Source organism: Hemicordylus capensis, chromosome 2 (genome assembly GCF_027244095.1).
Source record: "Hemicordylus capensis ecotype Gifberg chromosome 2, rHemCap1.1.pri, whole genome shotgun sequence".
In the NCBI taxonomy this organism is placed as follows: domain Eukaryota; kingdom Metazoa; phylum Chordata; class Lepidosauria; order Squamata; family Cordylidae; genus Hemicordylus; species Hemicordylus capensis.
Genome location: NC_069658.1, coordinates 416,321,235 through 416,342,331, shown reverse-complemented (window position 1 = coordinate 416,342,331; position 21,097 = coordinate 416,321,235). Strand labels below are relative to the sequence as shown.

Genomic DNA, 21,097 nt, shown 5'->3' with positions numbered 1-21,097 from the left:
CAGCACCGCAGCCCGGCTCTTAGCTGAGGTTAAGGATACAAAGAGCCCTTAACCCCAGCTGCAGGATTGTCTGGCTCCTGGATTGCGTATCGCCTTGCAGCTTGCATTGTCACAGAGATGGGCACCTAGAGCGCCTGTCCTCTGGGGGAATTCCCCAGTGCATTGCACTCGGTGCATGGTGCACTATGGGATTCACAGAGACCGGGACAACAGAGGCCAGCCTCTGTTTACCAGCACAGCTGAGAACAGCACAGAGAGTCATCCGCACTGCTTCCAGCAGTGCTGGTTGTGTGGGCATGTGGCTTGTGTGCCGCCGCCCAGGCTGCAAAGGGTCATCTGGGGGAAGGTAGGTTGAACCCTGCTGGCAAACATATTTTAGATGAGATATACACATTGATGGATCAGCTATGTGGGCAGGTACGTCAGTGCACATATAGGCCAGTTCTGTGACCTGGAGGCACATGATTTAGTAGCCTTTCTGAAGCTAAACAGTTTGTTCCTGGTCAGTGCCTGGATGAGAAGCTACCTGGGATCCTTATGTATCCTGCCTGAAGCTCCATCATGGAAGAAAGTTGGATTGTAAGTCCAGTGTATAGGTATATTTATTTGGCCATCCTGAATCTTGTAGCCTTTCTCCATTTTCATTTCTATACTGCCTCCCACTACAAGTTTCACTTGGCAGGAAAATGCCATTGTTGCCAGTTACAGCTAGATCCATGAGCCCTTATGCCAGGTCAGTAATAGTAGGATTGGACACAAGAACAGCTGCAGTGGCATATCACCACCATTTGTGGTTTTGCAGAGTTATTACAAATTGAATCCAAAGTTCCCTGTGCAAGTGCCAATCTTTATTCTCCAATGCAATGCCAAGTTAAGGGGCATGCTTACAGTCAAAGAAAAAGCAAGGACATTGAAAACAGCAGAATTAATCCTGAACCATTTCTGGTACTTGCAGCCTTTGTTATGATCTCCCCCCTTCCCTCCCACCGCCCTGCTCCTTGGGAAATCATGGCATTATATTAACAATGCAGTGCACCAGTCATCCCTATAAAATTCCACCTCCCAAAGCTACAGATAATTCAGCCTTCCCTCTCCCATCTATAAAAGCCGAGGAGAGGAGTAACATTTTTATTTTCCATTGATGGAGTGCCTGTCATGTGGCACTCGCTTAATATTATGGATACTCCAACTTTGCTTGAGATCTAGGGAGAGGGGGAAAGCCTCCGAACTGGTAAAAACATCATGATGGATAAAGAGGAGAAAACATTAGATTTTTATCTTGCGTTGCACTTCTATTTTGTGGATTAAATATCGCCAGGATGATTTTATTATCTTTTGTGGGAAGGTTGTTTTTTTTTTAAAGGAGTTACATACCATGTCCTATCTGCAGTTTTAATGGCCGTGAGGAAAGGGAGGGGAGGTTATAAATTTAGACCTGCTTCCCCCTCCCTTTTTTTAATGGTGCTTAGAAATACTTTTGCAGTACAGACATAAAAAGGATATAAATCATAGCTCCTGTATCGTACTGTGAACCTTTTCCGTGCTGGTGCTACTCTTTCAATACCCTGGTGGCCTGGGGAGAAGAATCAATTAAATGTTGCAGTGCAGTAAATGTGTATTGGCCTAAACATGCTGGAAGGGTGATGGATATCAGAGGCCTTAGGGCAGGCTTGGCTCCAGGTTTCAGGGAGCCCTTGGCAAATTGTCCTCTTTGGGCCTCCTCTGACTTGGCTGGGTCCAGCAACAGAGAGACCAGTGTGGTGTGTAGTGGTTAGAGTGCTGGACTAGAACCGGGGAGACCCGAGTTCAGATCCCCATTCAGCCATGAAACTAGCTGGGTGACTCTGGGCCAGTCACTTCTCTCTCAGCCTAGCCTACTTCACAGGGTTGTTGTGAAAGAGAAACCCAAGTATGTAGTACACCACTCTGGGCTCCTTGGAGGAAGAGCAGAATATAAATGTAATAACAACAACAACAACAGTTGCTTCACCACCACCACATGAAGGCTGTGGACGCAGAGCTGCCTCAGGGATCCACAGTGGATCCACAGAGGACACTGGGCCCTCATCAATGGCCCAGTGATGCTGACCCCTGACACGGATCATGTTGGTGGTACAGTTTGGGGGCTGGAGGAAGGGCCCTCAGGCTTCATACAGCCAGCAGCCTTACAGTTGCCCAGCCTTATATAGTAAGCCAGGGCAAGCTCTGGGTTTCAGGGGGCCCTCAGCAAACTGCCATCTGTGAGCCCCCCTCCTACCTGGGTGGACCCAGGTTGCTCTGCCACCATCACACAAAGGCCTATAGGCACTGAGAAGGTCTTGAGGATCAACAGTGGGCCCTGAAAAGCCTAACAGTGCCATCCTCAGCCACCAATCCTGACTTGGGACTTGAAACAAGAACTTCAGGTCTGGAGCTGTAGTTTGCATAGTGAGTTGCCATCATTTTTTTGTACTCTCTCAAAGGCACAGTAGGGCGCAGAGGTGTGCAGCATCAGCCTCTGTGTTCAGCAGGCAGTATGACATGTCTAGATTAGTCATATGTGAGATAAATACTGGGAACCTGGCTTTTGCCTAGTTAATGAAGCAATGGATTCTGCTTGCTACAGTTCAGGTACAGGGTATCAGTTGGACTACTGATGCTGGATCAGTGCTGGCAAGGATATAGCATGAAGAATAATGGCCCACATACTGTGCAGCATCCCATGGGCATTTTACACACTGCAGGAACCACTGCATGTTCCTACCATACTGTTCATGCAAGAGTGCTCTTGCACAAATGTCAAAAATTGCATTTTTGACATTTAGCACAGTGTCAAAGTAAAGTAGCACAATATAGCACAATGGCATGGCCATTATTTCCAATGGCTGTACCATCATGCATCTCCTTGATGGTACAGTCATAAAGCAACTGTGTCATTTGTTTTAACCATCTAGTAAGGTCCTAAGAATCACCTACATTCCCTTCTGGGAGAAAGTCATGAGCTGGAGTAAATATTAAAAATACTAAAAACAAGAGGAGTTTGGAAAGGATAGAAGGCTCTTATTCTTCTGGTGAGCCAGTTTCTGTTTCTAGATCTTACAGGTTAGGTCTTCATTTGGCAACGCTTTGGCAGAAATCCAGGAAAGTACTTAAAACTGAGCATGTGAGTGCTTGAGCAGTCTCATTTACTGATAGCTGTTCTGTGTACTAATTATAGTTGTCTGGAGTGGAGTTAGAGATGTGGCAGACTCTTCAGAACCATTTGAAGCCTTCATTGCATGAGACAAAATTAGAAAGACCTCATGGTCTTTATTTCATCAAAATACTTTCTCTGAGTTTGAATCAGATAGTTTCTTATAAAACCAGGTTCCCTGCCATTTTTAAAAGAAAAAAATCCCTGATGTTTTAAAAAAAGAATAAATATCTTGTATTTTGATTGGATTGCCTACTCAGTGGTCCCAACTCAAGACCATCTTGTAGCATGCCATTTTTGACATACAGAAAGTGGTGTGAGTCACGTTGTGGGAAATAGGCTGTCACTTGACAAGGCAACTATCTTGAAATATAATAACCAAGAGATGTGAGTTGCTGTCTGAGCGTGCTCAGTTTGCTTATCAGCTCCAGCCCATCTGAAATGGAGTGTATGCACAGCAGCAGAAGAGAAAATGTTCTCCCAAGCGAAATAGTTTGGCAACTCATCATTATGCTTATTAAAGTGGAACTTGGCAATGAAATTTTCATCTTCCATCATGATTGCTCAGCTGTTTCAAATCACTTAAAAATCTGAAACTTGATAAGTGAGATACCAGTTAAAATAGCCTTTTTAATTATATATGTATGAAAAAGTTGTGGTTTTTTAAAAAAGAAAATTTTGTTCTGAAAATGCAGACTGGACTCATTCTGGTTGTAAAACACATTCTCTATCCACAATATCTTATTCAGCATATGTGATTCCTAGGGCAGAGGATGCCTAGCTTAACAGATACCAGTTAGCCAGTGGCAACAGAAATTTAATTCTGGAGACTAGCAAGGAAAGCCTCTGATATACTCTGCCATAAGAATAACTATTTTTTGAAAAGCCACCAGCGAGTCAAAGAGTGCTTCTTTTATATTGGTTCAAGGCTATGTCTTGTAATGGAATGAAGCATCAGTGTCCTATGGTGGGTTTGCTGTAAACACACTCACTAGTTTCTACTCCTCCTCCATAAAGCCTTTCACCTGGTAGGAGGCACAAAAGAGAAGCACTTATTTTTTCTCTTTGTAGCCAATCTCATTGGCTACTAGAAACAATGGTAGTCTATCAAGCCCTGTTTAGGGCTGCAGTCCTGCTCACAGTTATGCATAAGCATGTCCCATTTTAGTCAAGCAAGTGTACCTTTCTGAGGGCCATTTTATACACAACAGAGTAGAAAATCCAGGTTTGCCACTTGGAGTATGTACCTTCTGAAGGGCACAGTAGCTAATCATTGCTCCCTAATGTACGATGGAGGCATCTGCAAAAACGTTTGCCACATATCTATTCTTTTAAGTTTCAGTGTTTACTTAGGGCCAAACTAGTCATTTCATGTGGGGCAATTGCATAAATGTTAAAACTGTGTTTACCCTATATAAAGGATAACATAAGTCTGTTGGGAGTCTCACAGCTGTGTTTGGGACCAGTTGACATTTCCAGCAGATCTTCAAGGGTAGCCTCACATAGCGTATGCTACAGTAATCCAGTCGGAATGTAACAATCATATAGATTACTCTAGCCAGGTTTGATTGGTCAAAGTATCTGCACAGCTGTCACACCAACAAAAGTTGGTTAAAGGCTCGGCTCCCCAAGCCACAGCAGAAACGTGAGCATCTAGGTACAGTGCCAGGTCAAGGAGACTCCAAGCTCCATAACCTGGTGTTAATCAATGAGTTACAAGCTGATTGAACTCCAAGAAAATACTTCTCATCTAGTTTTTTGCAATATCAGTTCCTGTCCCCTACCCATTACTTTCACTTTTGAAACTAAACTGGTAGTACAGAGAGTAGTACCTGCGCAAATGCTGCATGGGGCATGAGACATCTTACTCATGTAGATTGCATCTCCTGTCTTGTGAAACTACTAGTCTACCTGGGTCTGCTGTGTGCCCCTGGGTTAATAGTGCTAGCTATGCAGGGGCATGTTGTAGAGACTAGATGTGCTGTATCAATACATCAGATTTTTCAATTCCCCTAGAATTCCCCTTCAATTCCCCTTTTCCAGTTCCCCTAGAATAAGCCTTGCATCTTCCAAATTTGTGGGCTAAATCTACATTTACCTCATATTTTCAGACTTAGAATGAGACGTTTGTCTCTGGACTTGTACACTGCATTATCTCTCAAAGGATGATCTGAACAAAGCTTATCACTTCCATACAAGGAAGTTTTTCACACCCAGCTTTTAATTTGCATCTCCTCTGTAATGGAGGTGTGCGTTCACATATCGGACAAATTTACCCTGAAATCTCTGTGAGCTATCAGGGAGTACTTCACACACAATATGGGTTTTTCATCCCACGTTAGAGTGTAGCCCAATTTATATCTGGAGTTAAAAAAATTCACTTTTTGCATCGTTTTTTGGGGGGGGGTAACTTTGAACCCACAGTAAAGCTTGCTGCCTGGGAAAGCCCCTGGAATGAAATAGGAGGCAGACCCAATAAGTTTGAATAGTGCAGCAGAACCTCCCTTATCTAGATTGGACTTATCCAAGTATCCTGCCTGTTTAGAGTACAGAGTAAGGCTGCTTTCATTAGAATATAAAGATACTGGAGCGCTCTTTCAATTTTATTTATTTATTTATTTATTTATTTATTTATTTATTTATTTATTTAACATATTTTATGCCGCCCAAAACTTAAGTCTCTGGACGGTTTATAGCAAGATAAAAACATTAAAACATTAGTTAAAAACAAAAACAAGAAATTTAAAACACAACAATTTAAAATTTTTAAAACAATATTCTAGAACAACATTAAAAACAATCAAATCACAGCCTTTTGGATAAAAAGGGGTGCAGTAATGATTAATTCATCTGCTGATTTGGGGGGAAAGACCCCCAAAGCATCTTAGCAGCACTTTTAACTTTTGTTTATTTATATCAGGGGCGTAACTACCATTAGGCAAGAGGAGGCAGTCGTCTTGGGGCCCCACTGCCTCGAGGCCCCCCCCCAGAGGCACATCACATGACTCCCCACCCGCCCATGTTGCACCCCCTATGAATTATGTTGAGTCTCTTGGAGATCGGCAGGAGCAAAGAGTAAAAAAACGAGATTCAATGTGAACTAGATATTCACCGTATTCATAATGGGGATGTGAGTGTGAGTGCACTATATATTGTGAAGTGTGCCATATTACATTTATACATAACTTCTTCAGACATGAACACGTTTGGGGAGTGTTCCATGTATCATTTCCAGCTCACCTGAGTTTACTTCTTCCTTGTGTGCTGAATAATCCATTTAATTGTTTTAAAGAGAATAAGCCTTTTATGAATCTGTGTATGTTTTCTCCCAGCCATGTTTTCATTTTCTACTTTTCTCTACCCATCTGCCTGCAGCATTCATAATCTGCTTATTAAAGAAGCCACAAAGCTAACTTTATGGGGGAAGGAGGGTGGCCTTTATTGTATTTTTTAATTTGAACTAAAGTGTCACCCTACACTTTCTGTTCTTCCAGCTAGTGATAAAACACAACTCACAAATACCAATATTCTGTCACCCCAGAAATCAAATACAGGACTTGTGACTGTGTGTGAGCCTTTCTGGTTAGCCATAGCAGAGGACATAGGAAAGAAGAGAAATATCTTAGCAAAAATAAATAAATAAAAGCAAGGGCGGCGGGAATAGATATATCTCAGTTGCCTGGGATGTGTATGCATTTTATCCATTGTAGGAAACAACAGCGAACTGCAGCCAATCCCAGCTTTCTGACAGATGTACCTGTGCAAAACATATGATTTCAAATACCTCTTGTCACATTCCTGAAAATGAGACTGTGGAGGACCCACCCTGACACACTGCCACGGGCAACAGATCCCACTACTGCCACCACATGTGGAAAAACCGCCCTCTATTCCTCCTAACCTTCTTACTGCTGCCACCAAGTGCCACCAAGTGGACTTTTGGTATGCCTGGGTCCACTACAACAGCCCTTCAAAAATTACCAAAACCCAACACTCTAGTAGTGTGGAAAGGCATATAGGGATGGGGTGGAGACAAATCCAACAAGCTTCTATTTTTTTTAATAACAAGAAAGTTTACTTTTAGGGGGAGATTGGTTCAATTAAAACATTTCTTTTACAGAAAAAAAAATACAAACTCAAAATAGTTACTTACGGAGCAGGTCAAGGAAAATAAAACTATCGTGGTCCCTACACAGAGTCCTCTGTGCTTTCTTTTCAGCTTCTGGCTTGCTGGGCATTAATATATTGCGTTAATATTCCTAAAATCTCTGCAATATTGTAAATAGGATTTCTGTGCTTGCAAGTCCCTATGCATGGAGAAGGTACAGGGTCAAAAGTTCATTCTTGTTTTTCTGTAGTTTCACATTTGGTGGTTCAGCATTTTGACATTTGATTTTTGGAGGGAAAAGAGATTTCAAAAATTGGAGGGAATTTTTAGTTTGTTCCGATTGGCTAGGCTGAGGAACTGATGGGCCAGAGAAAGTGTATACTTTCTATAAATCCTACTAGTTTTGATAGGATTTAGAATCAGAGCCCTGGAAGGAGAAGTCAAGAGAGTCTGCTGGAGGCAGTCAGAACTGTAGGTTGCAGAAGAAGGAAGAGAGCCTGGAAGTCTGCTAGAGTGAGTCCAGGAAAGCAGAGAGTGAGCAGTCAGCAAGAAAGTAGGGTTCAGTGTTCCCTGTAAGAGGGATTCCCAGGTGTTATTGACTGCAACTCTCCACATCCCCAGCCTCAGTGGCCTTTTGCTGGGGATTATGGGAGTTGTAGTCAACAGCATCTGGGAATCCTTCTTACAGGGAACACTGGTAGGCTTCTAGCTGAAATTGTTGGAAGAAAAGGAAGAGCCAGGTTGGATTGAGAATTAATTCATAATACAAGTGCTATTTACAAAAAGAAGATGTTTGGAAATATTAACAACAATATAGGGACTTATTTACAGAAACCCAAGAGGTCAAGGCCTCATTCCTTCACAGTGACACTTATACACACACATACACAAACCCTGGGTTATGAAAACTCCGGACTCAAAATAAGGGAAATAAATTGATCAAATTGATCAGGGCTCCATTCTGGTTGGTGTCTTTTGGGGCAATCAAATTCTGAGCTTTACTCCTGCCAACTATTTAAACCAGCTAACAGTCCCAAAATACCCCAGAGCCCTGACATTGGCCCGATGCAATGACTTGTGTACAGCTGTGATGGAAGGGAGATTTCAAAGAATTCATATGGAGAACATATTTGTCCCTGTGGCTCTGGTGAGACTGAAACGATGGCTCATGTACTCTTGTACTGTCAGTACTACCGTGTTATTTGGCATAAGCTCATCTCTTCATATAATAGCTCATATCCAGGCTGTAGTATTCATTTTACCTAAATTTCCTCTTGACAGACCAGAATAACTCTAGATCCTATAATGTGGCTAGGTTCTGTCTTATAGCTAGCAAAATTCATTTAGAGTTCATTAAGAACTAAATATTCTAATGCCTATATGTATGATGCCTCCACTCGCTGGATATCTTGCTGCCATGCATAGTATAGAATACAAAATGGTATGAGATTTAACACTGCTCTGTATTAATTACATAATTTTGTTGTCTTGCTACCTTTATACTCAGTGTCATTCTGATATTAATGTTGATTAACTTTTATATATAGTTTTATGTTCATAGTTTTAACTTCTAGCTCCTTCTACTTATTATACTAAGTAATTTTATAGAGACTCTTTATTATTTTTAGTAGCAGATTGTTTGAACTGCTTTAGTTTATTTTGCTGTTATACTGATCAAAGACCGAAATAAAGTCTATGCTATGCGCACGCGCGCACGCACACACACACACACACACACACACAAAATGTGTGAAGAGACTCCAATGAGAATGTGCTATTTTGAGATTAGAAGTAAATTCATGCTGAAGCATGGCTTTGTTATACTTATATTCAATCATGCTAAGTATGATGGTTGTTGTTATTAGTTACATCTCTGTCCTACATTTCATGTGAGGTGGAATGTGCTTTCTGTTCCCCTGATCCCAGTTCCCCCCACCCCCAACCTTGGGACCAGGAAAACCTGAGTTCAAATCCCCATTCAGCCATGAAATGCACTGAGTGACTCTGGGCCAGTCACTTATCTCTCAGCCTAACCTGCCTCACAGGATTATTGTGAGGATAAACATAACTATGTAGAACACTCAGGGCTTCTTGGAGGAAGAGCAAGATAGAAATGTAAAAATAAATAAATAAAATTACAAAATAGCACAATTCACAATTCATATAAAACATGTATATAATGAATATATAAGGGGGAGTTGGAGCATGGTGTATTCATTTGAACATCAGCAATTGTAAATATGTAAGCTGAAGATTGTGCTTTTTGCAAGGTCTCGGACTGCACATATGCACCTATACCTGTAAAGTTTGTGACTTGCTACTACGATCCCATTTCCTCCTGTGTGTTCATTGTACAGGTGTTTGACTGCATGAAAGGTGCTAATGTTTACTTGTAGAACCATAAACATTTTATGTTGAAAATCTAGAAAGACATTGATTAAGTTGGCTTAATCTATCTATATATGACTATATATATGACACATTTTTATATACCACTTTTCAACAAACATTCTTAACACAGTTTACATAGATATGAACAAAGAAACAAATAAATAAAATGGCTCCCTACCCCCAAAGGACTCACAATCTAAAAAAGAAACAGGATGGACACCAGCAACTGCCATTGGAGGGGTGCCATACTGGGAATGGCTAGGCTCAATAAAGAGAATCCCTGCTCAATAAAGAGAATCAACACTTTTAAAAGGTGCCTCTTTGCTCAGTTAGCAGGGGCTAACCATCAGCACCTCCCCACCACTCCCCATTCCAATGCTAAAAAAGTGCTAAAACTAGAATTATAGGATAATTTCAATAAAAGGCTGAACTGGAGGAGAAGTAACATCTGCCTGCAGCCTAAAGAATGAACACATTTGAACTTCTCCCACTCAAAAAGCCCCTTTTATGTGCCTGTGCTCTTAGTTTTGATCCCGTACATGAACCAAAGATAGAAATGAACACTGATGGCAATTTCTCTACACTAACCGAATCTTACAGTTCCAAGAACTGAGCAAGCCAAACTTCAGATTCAGATTTTTATTTTTATTTATTTTTTAATTGTGTTTAGCTGGGGTCTGTTGGCACAAAAGCACCCACATAAATCAATATAAAAACACAAGACAGTTCAGAAATGGAGAGTTGAAATGGAACGACAATTGGAAAGACAATTGAACGACATTTGGGCTGCATTGGATAATACCCCACTCCATCCTCCATGGAGAGGTATGAGTGGACATCTACCCTCTCAGCCTCATCTCTAGTATCCCCAGATGTTCGCATTGTATATGATAATGTATACACAGGTCAGCCTGTATGGGCCAAAATTGCTTGGTCAGTTTTCACAGTGAAATCTGCAATCAACCACTTTTTAAACATATTCATGTGTAATTTTATGCACAGAGGCCATATTTGAATGTTACAGCCCCCTGTGGACATTGGAGGTGAGCCCAGTGAACTGGTTGGGTAGGAAGGGCAAACATGCCCTCACATTTCTTCCTGTGTATGGGCCAGATCAAGGTGAGGTTTCATCTGATCTGGTCCCTTAGTGCACGTCTAAAAAGAACTACTGGCTCTCACTTTCTCCTTCCTGGGTTGAAGCCATCTTTGCTGCTAGAACCTATGGTTTTCTGAGGGCTGCTTCACATGGTCACTGCTTCTGCACAAGCAGCACAATCTGCACATGAGATTCACAGTTCTTCCTGAACAAAAGTATATTCTGAGTAAAATAATTAGAATGTTTGAAGCAGGCCTGAATAGGGAGATCTGTGTCCAACAGGGAAGAACAATTAATTAGGGAATCTTTTAAAACAAATGGCTGATATTCCAAACTGTTCATCCTAAACAGTTGGGGTCATCCTAACGATTTGGCGTGTGGGTGTGAGTGTCCCCATCCCCATCCCAAGGCACAGTCTCACCACCTCCTAAGTATGCGGGGGTAATGAACTTTCCTTAAACACATTAATTAAATACTGTTTTAATCTTTAATTTGTGTATTTAAGGACAGTTCATCACCCTTGCATAATTGGGTGGTACAGTGGGTGTGGGGGAGAGAGGTGCATGCTCAAATCCCCCTCCACTCATTTCGTATGGGCAGCTTGGTGTGTTGTCTGAACTGGCCCCGAATTTTAAAAGTATTGGAACTCCTTCTTTCTCAGTTGAGTCCCAGATAGATACACTCAAGAGCTTTGCATGTGCTTCCTAAGGGTTTTCATTCCATCTCCTAATACCAGTGTTTATTGCTTTTTAAAGATTGTCAGTTTAAGTGGCAGTTTTATTGCCCAGATGTGATCAGAAATGACCAATATGAAGCCCACATATAATTAGTGGAACACAAGCAGAGATAGCTGTGGAGAACAAAAGGGCTTCATGTACTGCTTGCTCCACGGAACAAATATTGCCTCTTGTATGCTTCTTTATGGAACATCCTTGTTTATCTCTGTTCCTCTTCAGATTAAAAAAGAAAGCTAATAATAGCTTGATTCTGCTGCAAGGTGATAACTGAATAGTATGTGAATAGTGGGGCTACAAATCCCTCTCCTATCCCCTCCTTGGTCACTGTCTCTAAGTGGGAGCACAAATGTTGATTTGCCTGGTTTTTTACATATATCACATTTAGTAAGCTATCAAAGTTGTTCACCTGACCTTCTTCTGGGCTGGGGAGGGCGGGTGGTGGGGGAGGCAGAAGAGCACCTACCTTCCCCCCCACCCCCAGACAATTCAGTGGTGATCGTAGGCATGTGGCTCACATGCCTTCACAACTGGCACTGCCACAAGCCACGCAGCATTCTAGAGGCCGGGAAAATGTGTCCTGGCCTCCAAATATCCCACAGTGGAATCCATTGACGGATTCCCCCATGGTTGGGCACTGTAGGCTCCCAGCTCTGTGTATGCTCAGGCTAGAAAGTGCACTGCTGTACATGCCTTCAACATAACATATGAATAACTGTTCCTGTGTTGTATAGATCTGTACCTGTGTGCACTGGACACAGTTATATGAGTGTTGAACATAATGTGTGAATAGGGCTAGAGAAAGAGATAACACTGATCTAAGATTTTCCTGCTCGAGTGTTATTGAAAGGACCAGGAGTTGTGCAAAAGTAGTTAATTTCAATGGGGTTTATGCATGAGAGCGTCTCAGAGGATTGTATGAAATGAAAATTAGTTAAAGCTCAACTGGAGAGGTGGTTTTAATGACCCCTCATACACCCCCTGTGAGAATTGCTTTGTTTGTATAGATTTTGCAAATTGGTATCTATTTATGTAATCGCTGAATTGCTTTTCTTTTTCTTTGGTAAATTCTATAATTTTTTTTAAAAAAAATGCTAAATAAATAATTGAAAATTGAAGTGCTCCTTTTTGGTGGTGCAGAAAGTTTTAAAAAATACTCACACATTGTGCAGGACTGAAGGAAAAGGAAATGGGAACTCATCCCTATTGTCAAGGCAACCAGGCCAGTGCACCCTATGTTGTGTGTTGGCAGGCAACAAAACCACAGCACTACATAGCAAGACAGATCCTTTGCCTGATTGTCTTAGCAATAGGGACACATTCTGTCTTCCTCCACCACACCATTCAGAATGAGGGCAATGTAAAGACTTTGTCCTCAGTGACATCACAGCCAGATTTTATTGTACTGGTGCCATGATGTCATTGCACTGCCTACACTATCCCTGGTTGGCTGGAATCACATAGCCCGCAAGAAAAAGGACACAGTTTTTATTTTTAAAAATGACTTCATGGGCAGTGAACAAACAGACAGAACTTTGGTAGTTTTGAAAACACCAGTTTTCATGCAAATAGTGTTTGCTACCAAAGATTTGGTGGTTTCCTAAAAGTTGTGTGTGTGTGTGTGTGTGTGTGTGTGTGTGTGTGTGTGTGTGTGTTGTGGAAGGAAGCAGGTTGCCATTTAGATTGTTGATAAAACTATCTTGTACTGGCCCTTTTCAACACAGCCAGTGTAACAAACACTCACATGCAAGTGTTTTGGCCTCCCATACTCTCTTGCTGATGCTCATGAGTCATGACTGTTGTTTTGTTTGTTTATCAAATTTGTATACCACCCCAAACTTTCATCTCTGTGCGGTTAATAATAGCATAGAACAAGTTAAAACATACATGTAAAATGTAAACAATTTTAAAGTCAAAGCAGATTAAAACCTAAAAATTTAAAAAGCTGAAAAAGCTTGGGTGAAGAGGTTTTCAAATGCTTTTTAAAAATTGCCAGAGATGGAGAAGATCGTATTTTAGTATGGAGCACATTCCACAATCGTATTTCAGTAGGGAGCACATTCCACAATCTTGGGGCAGCAACCAAGAAGACCTGTCCCTGTGTGGCCACCGGCCGAGCTGTGAGGATGGTAATATCCAAAACCTATGTATTGTTGCCCAGAGCTATTTTGCCTGCAACTCTAGACCCTCATGGTGGCACAAAATTTGCAAGTTTTCTGCTCCATATGTTTCAGAGGTTATATTTGGGCATTGTGCAATCTTCACCGTCCTGGATCTGAAGACCACAAATGTATCATTTTATTAAACTCCAGAAAGTGCTTCCTGCTTCACGTTTGTCGTAAACTAGTGCAATAATTAAAGCCTATTTATGCATTGCCACCTAATGGCTCAGTGGGGAAATGACTTGATTAGCAAGCCAGAAGTTGCCAGTTTGAATCCCTGCTGGTACTATGGGAAACACCTATATCAGGCAGCAACAATATAGGAAGATGCTGAAAGGCATCATCTCAAACTGCGCGAGAGATGGTAATGGTAACCCCCTCCTGTATTCTCTGTGGTTGCCAGGAGTCGTCATCGACTTGACGGCACACTTTACCTTTACCTCTATTTATGCATTGGACTCTACTGACCAGCTCCCTCAAGAGCAAATGTATATTTCCCAACAACATTTAGACATGTTTAGTTACTGAATATACTTTTGTTTATATTGAATGTGTGCCAGAGTTGTCTGATTCCCAGTCAATAAATCTATTTTTAATCTTCTGGCCCTTCTTTGGAAAGCTAAGCCTTGTCTAACCTGCTTGTGCTTTTTCAATACCTTCTTATATCTGGGGATGCCCTTAGGTTGGCTGTTGGTCTAGAGGTGCTATATCCTCCCTAAACAGATGTGTCTACATGAGGAGGAAAAATACTCAAAGTAGTCCCACTGAAATTAAAGTGACAAGTTAGGCATCCCTTTAGTTTCAGTGGGACTACTCTGAGTAATGTTCCACCTCATGTCAGCCAGAATTAACCTGAGATTTGAGGACCCTCAACTCATTGTTCCCTCTTTGCTCCCCGTTGTATTTGTCCACTGAATAGTCAGGTCCAAGTCAGAGATAGGAGAGTGTGAATTCCCTCCAGATTAGGACCCAATCTGTAGCAATGGCAGATGGGGATAATTCCAGAATCAGTGTGAGTTTTGCTCTTTGAATGCCCAACATGTGCTTCCACACTAGAGCCTTTTTGTGCTGCTGGGGCACGGATTTCCCAAAATTAACGTCAGGCAGAGGTTCCATACAGCATTTAATACTGTAGCTAGCAATGGTCTTCTGAGTGTGGAGCTGTTTGAAATTATCCTTGGGCCTCAAAAAGGAATTCTGGTTGGCCAGTCTCCACAAATACTTATCTACCATTTATTTATTGAATGAAAATACCATTCAGGTTTTCGACAGAAGTGTTAGTTTAGAGGTACAGGAGCCCTGTAAAGCCCAAATAGCACTTTGACTCTCCACATAGGGCAGGCAGCTGCAACTGTGTTTTATTTTTTAAAATTACCACAGATGAGGCATGAAAAAACATGGAACACAGAAAACATTGGAAGTCAGTGATTTAGAAATGATGCCATGTGAATGGTGTGTAAAAACGGAGTAAACAAACGATGGCTAGTCCAGAGAAAGTGCAAGTGTGGAAGGAGCCTAGGTGTTTCTGGGATTTTGAGAATCTTTCTGCATTTTCCAGGGATGCTTCAGAATTCTTTGTGTTGTGCATAAACACCTGAGAACACAAAGGCTGCTGTGAAGGATCAGGCCAAAGCATCTATCTACTCTAGAATTCTGCCCTAGAGTTGCCAACATTTTTGGCAGGATTTCTGTGCCTTGAACAGCTGTGTGATCATCAGAAATTCAGCAGATTGAATTTTTTCCTGCCATACAGATACCTGCTGCATTTCTGTCCTCATTTAGCTGCAAAAAGCACAGAAGCCTTGCCAAGAAAACAAAGTTGACTTTGGGCAAAGTCCTGTAATAACTTACTGAAAGAGTCAAAGCACTAAGTCAAATATATATATATATATATATATATATATATATATATATATATATATATATATTCCCAGCAAGCTCGCAAACAAGACATTCCTTTCCTGTGATTGGTCCTCAACATGTAATAATCAGAGTTTGCTTTGATTCTTCTTCATGGCCTCTGTTCAGTCACACTTACAGGTTCTGCACCTGAGCAGTATCTTATTCAGAACCTTCCAAAACTTTGGCAGGAACCTTGCTGTCAACATGTCAGTATATTACCTAGCCTCACCCACTCTCCCTCAGTTTTTCTTTGACCACCACAGCAGCTGCCTCATGAAGACCTTTTCTCTTGGTCTTTTGAGTGTTTTCCCACCCTGCCAAGTAGAGTGGTTTTTTGCGGGGAGGGCTTCTTTATCCTCCTTTTTATTCCTTGGTTTTATTCTCTGTATATCCTTTTGGCATTTATTTTTATTTTGGTTCTTATTTTTCCTCATGTTCCACTGCACACTCCAGATTTTCAGAGAACTTTATCCTTCTACATACACATGATTGCTTTGTTAGTACGTCCATCACTATGGCCCCACTTAACTTGCCGACACCTTCTCAATACCTTTCTTGATGGATTTTGTCAACAGCATAGTTGACCTCTTTGAAAGGCTTGCATTTCTTCTGCTTTTTCTCATGATGTTTCAATCCAGGACATATCCTGAATGACTACATGGTTCCAACCTGCAATTTTTTACTAATGCACTGACCGTCCTTTCCAGGGGTGTAGCTATAATTGAGTGGATGGGTTCAAAGAAACTGGGGCCCCCAGCTTCATCCCTCCCTATTTTCTTCATTATCTCCCTCACTCCAAGGGGCGGCCAGGGAGGGGGTGAACACGGGCCTCCTCTCCTTTAGCTATGCCTCTGGTTCTTTCCCCATGTGTCACACCTTGCGAGAGCAATCTTTCATTCTTATTTTTCTAGATTGCTGCACCCATCTACCAGAAGAGCTTGCTACTCTCCCGTAAGTGTGACTACACAGAGACCATGAAGAAGAAAAGCAGGTTGCTTACCTGTAACTGATGTTCTTCTAGAGGTCATCTGTGCAATCACACAACCTTCGCTCCCCTCTGCTGCAGCATTTTAGATTATATATCTAATTTGCTAGTCTAACTGAACTGAGGAAGATTGGAAAGGGCTAGGCTATATACTGATAAGCTGGAGGCAGAGTTCCCACCAAAACTGATCTGAGGAAAGCTTTGGAAGGTTCTGAATGAGATACTACCCAGGTGCAGAACCCGTAAGAGCCAGTGTGGTATAGTGGTTAGAGTGCTGGACTAGGATCAGGAAGACCCTAGTTCAAATCCCCATTCAGCCATGATACTTTCTGGGTGACTCTGGGCCAGTCACTTCTCTCTCAGCCTAACCTACTTCACAGGGTTGTTGTGAGGAGAAACTTAAGTATGTAGTACACCACTCTGGGCTCCTTGGAGGAAGAGCGGAATATAAACGTAAATAAAAATAAATAAATAAATGAATAAGTGTGACTGTACAGATGACCACTAGAAGAACACCAGTTACAGGTAAGCAACCTGCTTTTTCTTAACATGGAGGTTCCAACTTACGATAAGCACCCAACTGGGAGATCTGTCATCCATTAATCGCAAGCACAAACGGCTGGTGTGTGGAGGTACCTAAAGGCCCAGCAAAATGTGTAAGGCTATTTAGTTGTTCTTGGAGGTTGCAGCCCACCCCTCTCCACTCATGACAACGATTGCCTCAGAGTTGCTCACGGCAGTGATTAGTATGTTTTTAAGCTGCTTGGCTCTGCTTGGAGCAATTACCAAACAGCCTTTGGTTCGAGCTTCAGGCTTTGAAATCCCGAGGATATGAGCCAAAAAGAAAATGATCCAAAAAAACCAAGGGGGATGTGAATACTGCCGTGTTTTATCTCTCATACTGAGTAAGGCCTTGGCAGCTTTCTGCAAGCAGATGTCAGTGAAAAGTTGTAGTGTGTTGGGGGCAAAGGGTGCCTAGAGTGGGTTTTGGCAATTGCGCAAGAACATTTGTAATGCGTGTGTACTTGGAGCATCTCATATACTTGCTGCACTTTATTAGGAAGGAATGTATGAATACTGAGGCACACGCCAAAACAAGAGGTTGTGATTATGCTGGAGTCAGGGGCCACGGCTAGTTTATTGTCAGCAGCTTATCCCTGGAGTATTTGAGTCCTTACAAAATAAAATGGGATCAGATGTGTCTCTCTTGGTAATACTAGCTCAGGGAGGTTTGTTTGTTTGTTCATTCGTTTATTTTACTTTTTACATTTATATCCCGCTCTTCCTTCAAGGAGCCCAGAGCTGTGCATATGGTTATGTCACAACAAACCTGTTAGGTGGGTTAGTCTGAGAGATAAGTGGCTGTCCCAGAGTTACCCAGTGAGCTTCATGGCTGAGTGAGGATTTGAAGCCAGGTCTTCCTTGTCTTAGACTAGCTCTGTAACTCCTGCAACTACTCTGGCTCTCCAAAGGCCACTGTGGCTGGAGATGATGGAAGTTGTAGTCCATCAGCATGTAGGAACTCCTGTGCCAGGAGAATAGTTGCAGCTCTATGCTTGCATGTGCCTCTAAGCATGTATACACAGGGCAGAATTAACCATAATGGCAAAAATGCATTAGAATAGGGCTGTAGCCACATTGGAGTCCATGGTTATTGTGTGATTTGCTCTAAAGATCCTTCTTGTTTCCAGAGCCAGCATAGTGTAGTGGTTAGAGTGTTGGACTAGGACTGGGAAGACCTGAGTTCGAATCCCCATTCAACCATGAAACTCACTGGGTAACTCTGGGCCAGTCATGTATCTCTCAGCCTAACCTACTTCACAGGGTTGTTGTGAGGATAAAAATAACCATGTACATCACTCTGAGCTCCTTGGAGGAAAAGCGGGATATAAGTATAAAATAAAATAAATAAATATAATATTCTAGTCTCTCCTTCAAAATTCCTCACAGGCATAGACATGATACTATTCCCTTATCAGCATAATGATGACCAAGTTACCACCTGAAGAGACGTTTGAAGTGATAATGGCTTTCCCAAATAAAAAGCAGTGCATGCCTGCTCTGTCATTCATTGCAAATTTCAATGTGGAGAATCAACAGGACAGGATATATGCATGAGTTCTGGCTAAAGAGGGGCTACAACATATGAGACATAAAAGTTTAGAAACTAGAGTTTAGAATAGATTTTAACTATGATTTTAACATCTGCTTAATGTTATATTTTCTCGGAACACAGTCTTCTGGGAACTACACTTGTGCAAATGCCATTGAAATGGATGGGATGTGCTGTTTCACAAGTCTCATTAATTTAATTAGTGCTTGAGGAAGAGTTTGATGGATTGTACTCTTAAATTGTGACACTTTACATTTAACATAACCACATATTCCTCTGGGTTGTATGTGAGATGGAACGTCTCCCTTACATTAGCTCCAACAATTTGTTATGAGGGACCTGAGGGACCGCCTGCTCCCAAGGGTTGCTGCCCGCTTGACGAGGTCATAGAGTTAGAAGCAACTTAGGGAGAGCTAGAAGCAAGTCACTCCCAGGAAGTTCCTGAGTACATTCTATCCATAGAGGGGTCATAGAGGCAGAGATAAACAGGAAAGAGAAGGAGACCCTAACTATGGGTCTCTCCTCCCAATGCCCCAGTGGTCATTAGGGTTACTGGTGCAAAAGGTCGATGCCATCTGAAGCTGGATCTCCAACACCCCTTCTCTTCACTTGTCGCACCGGTTCACGCCTCCCATCTTCTCTCATCTTCTCATGAAGCATCTGGAACCGATCTCTTGGTAGTGGCTTGGTCAGTCCATCTGCCACCATCTCTTCCGTTGGGCAGTACTTCAGCTTGGCTAGCCCCTTCTCTTGAGTATCTTGAACATAGTGGTACTTTGTGTTAATATGCTTTGTTCGAGTCTTGACTTTCTCCATAAGTGAGAGGTGAATACAACTTTGGATGCCTTTGAACGTCTTGGTAGGCTTTGGTTCTTCAATCCCAAAGTCCAGCAGTAGCTTGTGTATCCACACAGCTTCCTTGCATGCTTCAGTGACTGATATGTACTCTGCTTCTGTGGTTGAGAGTGCAACAAGTCCAACTTATGGCTCCATCTCCATAGAAAAACAGGTGTCCACTGGTGGACTTGCGATCAACTTCGTCTTCAGCCTAGTCTGCATCCATGTATCTCACTAGTTTGGGGTTGCTACTTGCTGGAATCTCTATTTTATATATATATATATATATAGAGAGAGAGAGAGAGAGAGAGAGAGAGAGACAGAGAGAGGTTTTATCTAATAAAAAGTGTAATAAAAACATGATTACATCCAGCATTTCCAAATAACCGCAGTTACATATGGCATTTCAAGAAAAGCTACTGCCAACCTATCATTAATCTTGGAGGGATTTAATGTTGGCTTTGCTGGTGATCCTGTTGATGCCCTGGTTGAGAATTGGAACATCTTGCTCAGCAGGGCAGTAGACACAATTGCTCCCAAGCATCCCCTCCGACCCACGTCAAAATTGGTCCCTTGGTATACAGAAGATCTACGGGGGCTGAAACAGCAAGGTAGGCAACTGGAGCGCAAGTGGAGGAAGACTCAACTCGAATCTGACAGATTGAAACATAGAGCACATCTGAAGATCTATGCTCAGGCAATATGTGTGGCAAAAGACGCGGTTCTTTTCTGCCCGTATTGCCTCTGCGAATTCACGTCCAGTGGAGTTGTTCAGGGTTGTGAGGAGATTAGTATCTGCCCCCCACCCCCCGAACAAGAATTTGGAGTCATCAGTTACCCGCTGTGATGTGTTTAAAGAGTTTTTCGCAGATAAAATCTCTCGGATTCGGGCCAACCTAGATGGAGACTCCACAATTAATTTGATGTCTGAGCTGGAGGTGCCCAACGACTCCTCTTTTATGTCATTTGACTGGATGGGTTTCAGTTTGTGACTCCTGAGGATGTGGACAAGCTGCTTGGATCGGTGAGGTCTACCACTTGTTCTCTTGACCCTTGTCCAACATGGCTTGTTTGATGTAGCAGGGAGCTTGTTGTAAACAGCCTGGTGGATATCATAAATGCTTCTCTGAGGGAGGGCAGGATGCCTCCTTGTCTTAAGGAGGCAATCATTAGACCTCTTCTAAAGAAGCCTGCATTAGATCCCTCAGAGTTGAGCAATTATAGGCCTGTTTCCAACCTCCCATGGCTGGGCAAGGTAATTGAGAGGGTGGTGGCCTCTCAGCTCCAGGCAGTCTTGGAGGAAACTGATTATCTAGACCCATTTCAAACTGGTTTTCGGGTGGGCTATGGGGTGGAGACTGCCTTGGTCGGCCTGATGGATGATCTCCAATTCGGAATTGACAGAGGAAGTGTGACTCTGTTGGTCCTTTTGGATCTCTCGGCGGCTTTTGATACTATCGACCATAGTATCCTTCTGGAACATCTGGGGGTGTTGAGGGTGGGAGGCACTGTTTTACAGTGGCTCCGTTCCTACCTCTCAGATAGATTCCAGATGGTGTCGATTGGAGACTGTTGCTCTTCAAAATCTGAGCTTAAG

General features: G+C 42.3%; 1 protein-coding gene and 1 long non-coding RNA gene across 13 annotated transcripts in view; one reads left to right on the top strand and one right to left on the bottom strand.

Annotated features, from left to right (window-relative positions):
* LOC128346520 (uncharacterized) overlaps positions 1-7,383 on the bottom strand; it is a 52,551-nt gene extending 45,168 nt beyond the window's left edge. The window contains exon 1 of the long non-coding RNA XR_008317014.1: positions 7,326-7,383. This is a non-coding gene — a long non-coding RNA (uncharacterized LOC128346520). The remainder of the gene's footprint in view (positions 1-7,325) is intronic.
* Positions 1-21,097, top strand: part of RHBDL3 (rhomboid like 3) — a 199,091-nt gene that overhangs the window by 113,860 nt on the left and 64,134 nt on the right. The window contains exon 1 of one of the 12 annotated variants that reach the window (XM_053299943.1): positions 2,298-2,427. The exons of 9 other annotated variants lie outside the window; for them this stretch is intronic. The gene's annotated coding sequence lies outside the window, so the exon portion shown is untranslated. Of the gene's footprint in view, positions 1-2,297; positions 2,428-7,729; positions 7,794-7,975; positions 8,021-21,097 lie in introns of those variants that run through there. 2 more of the 12 variants (XM_053299942.1, XM_053299945.1) reach the window with 2 other exon arrangements.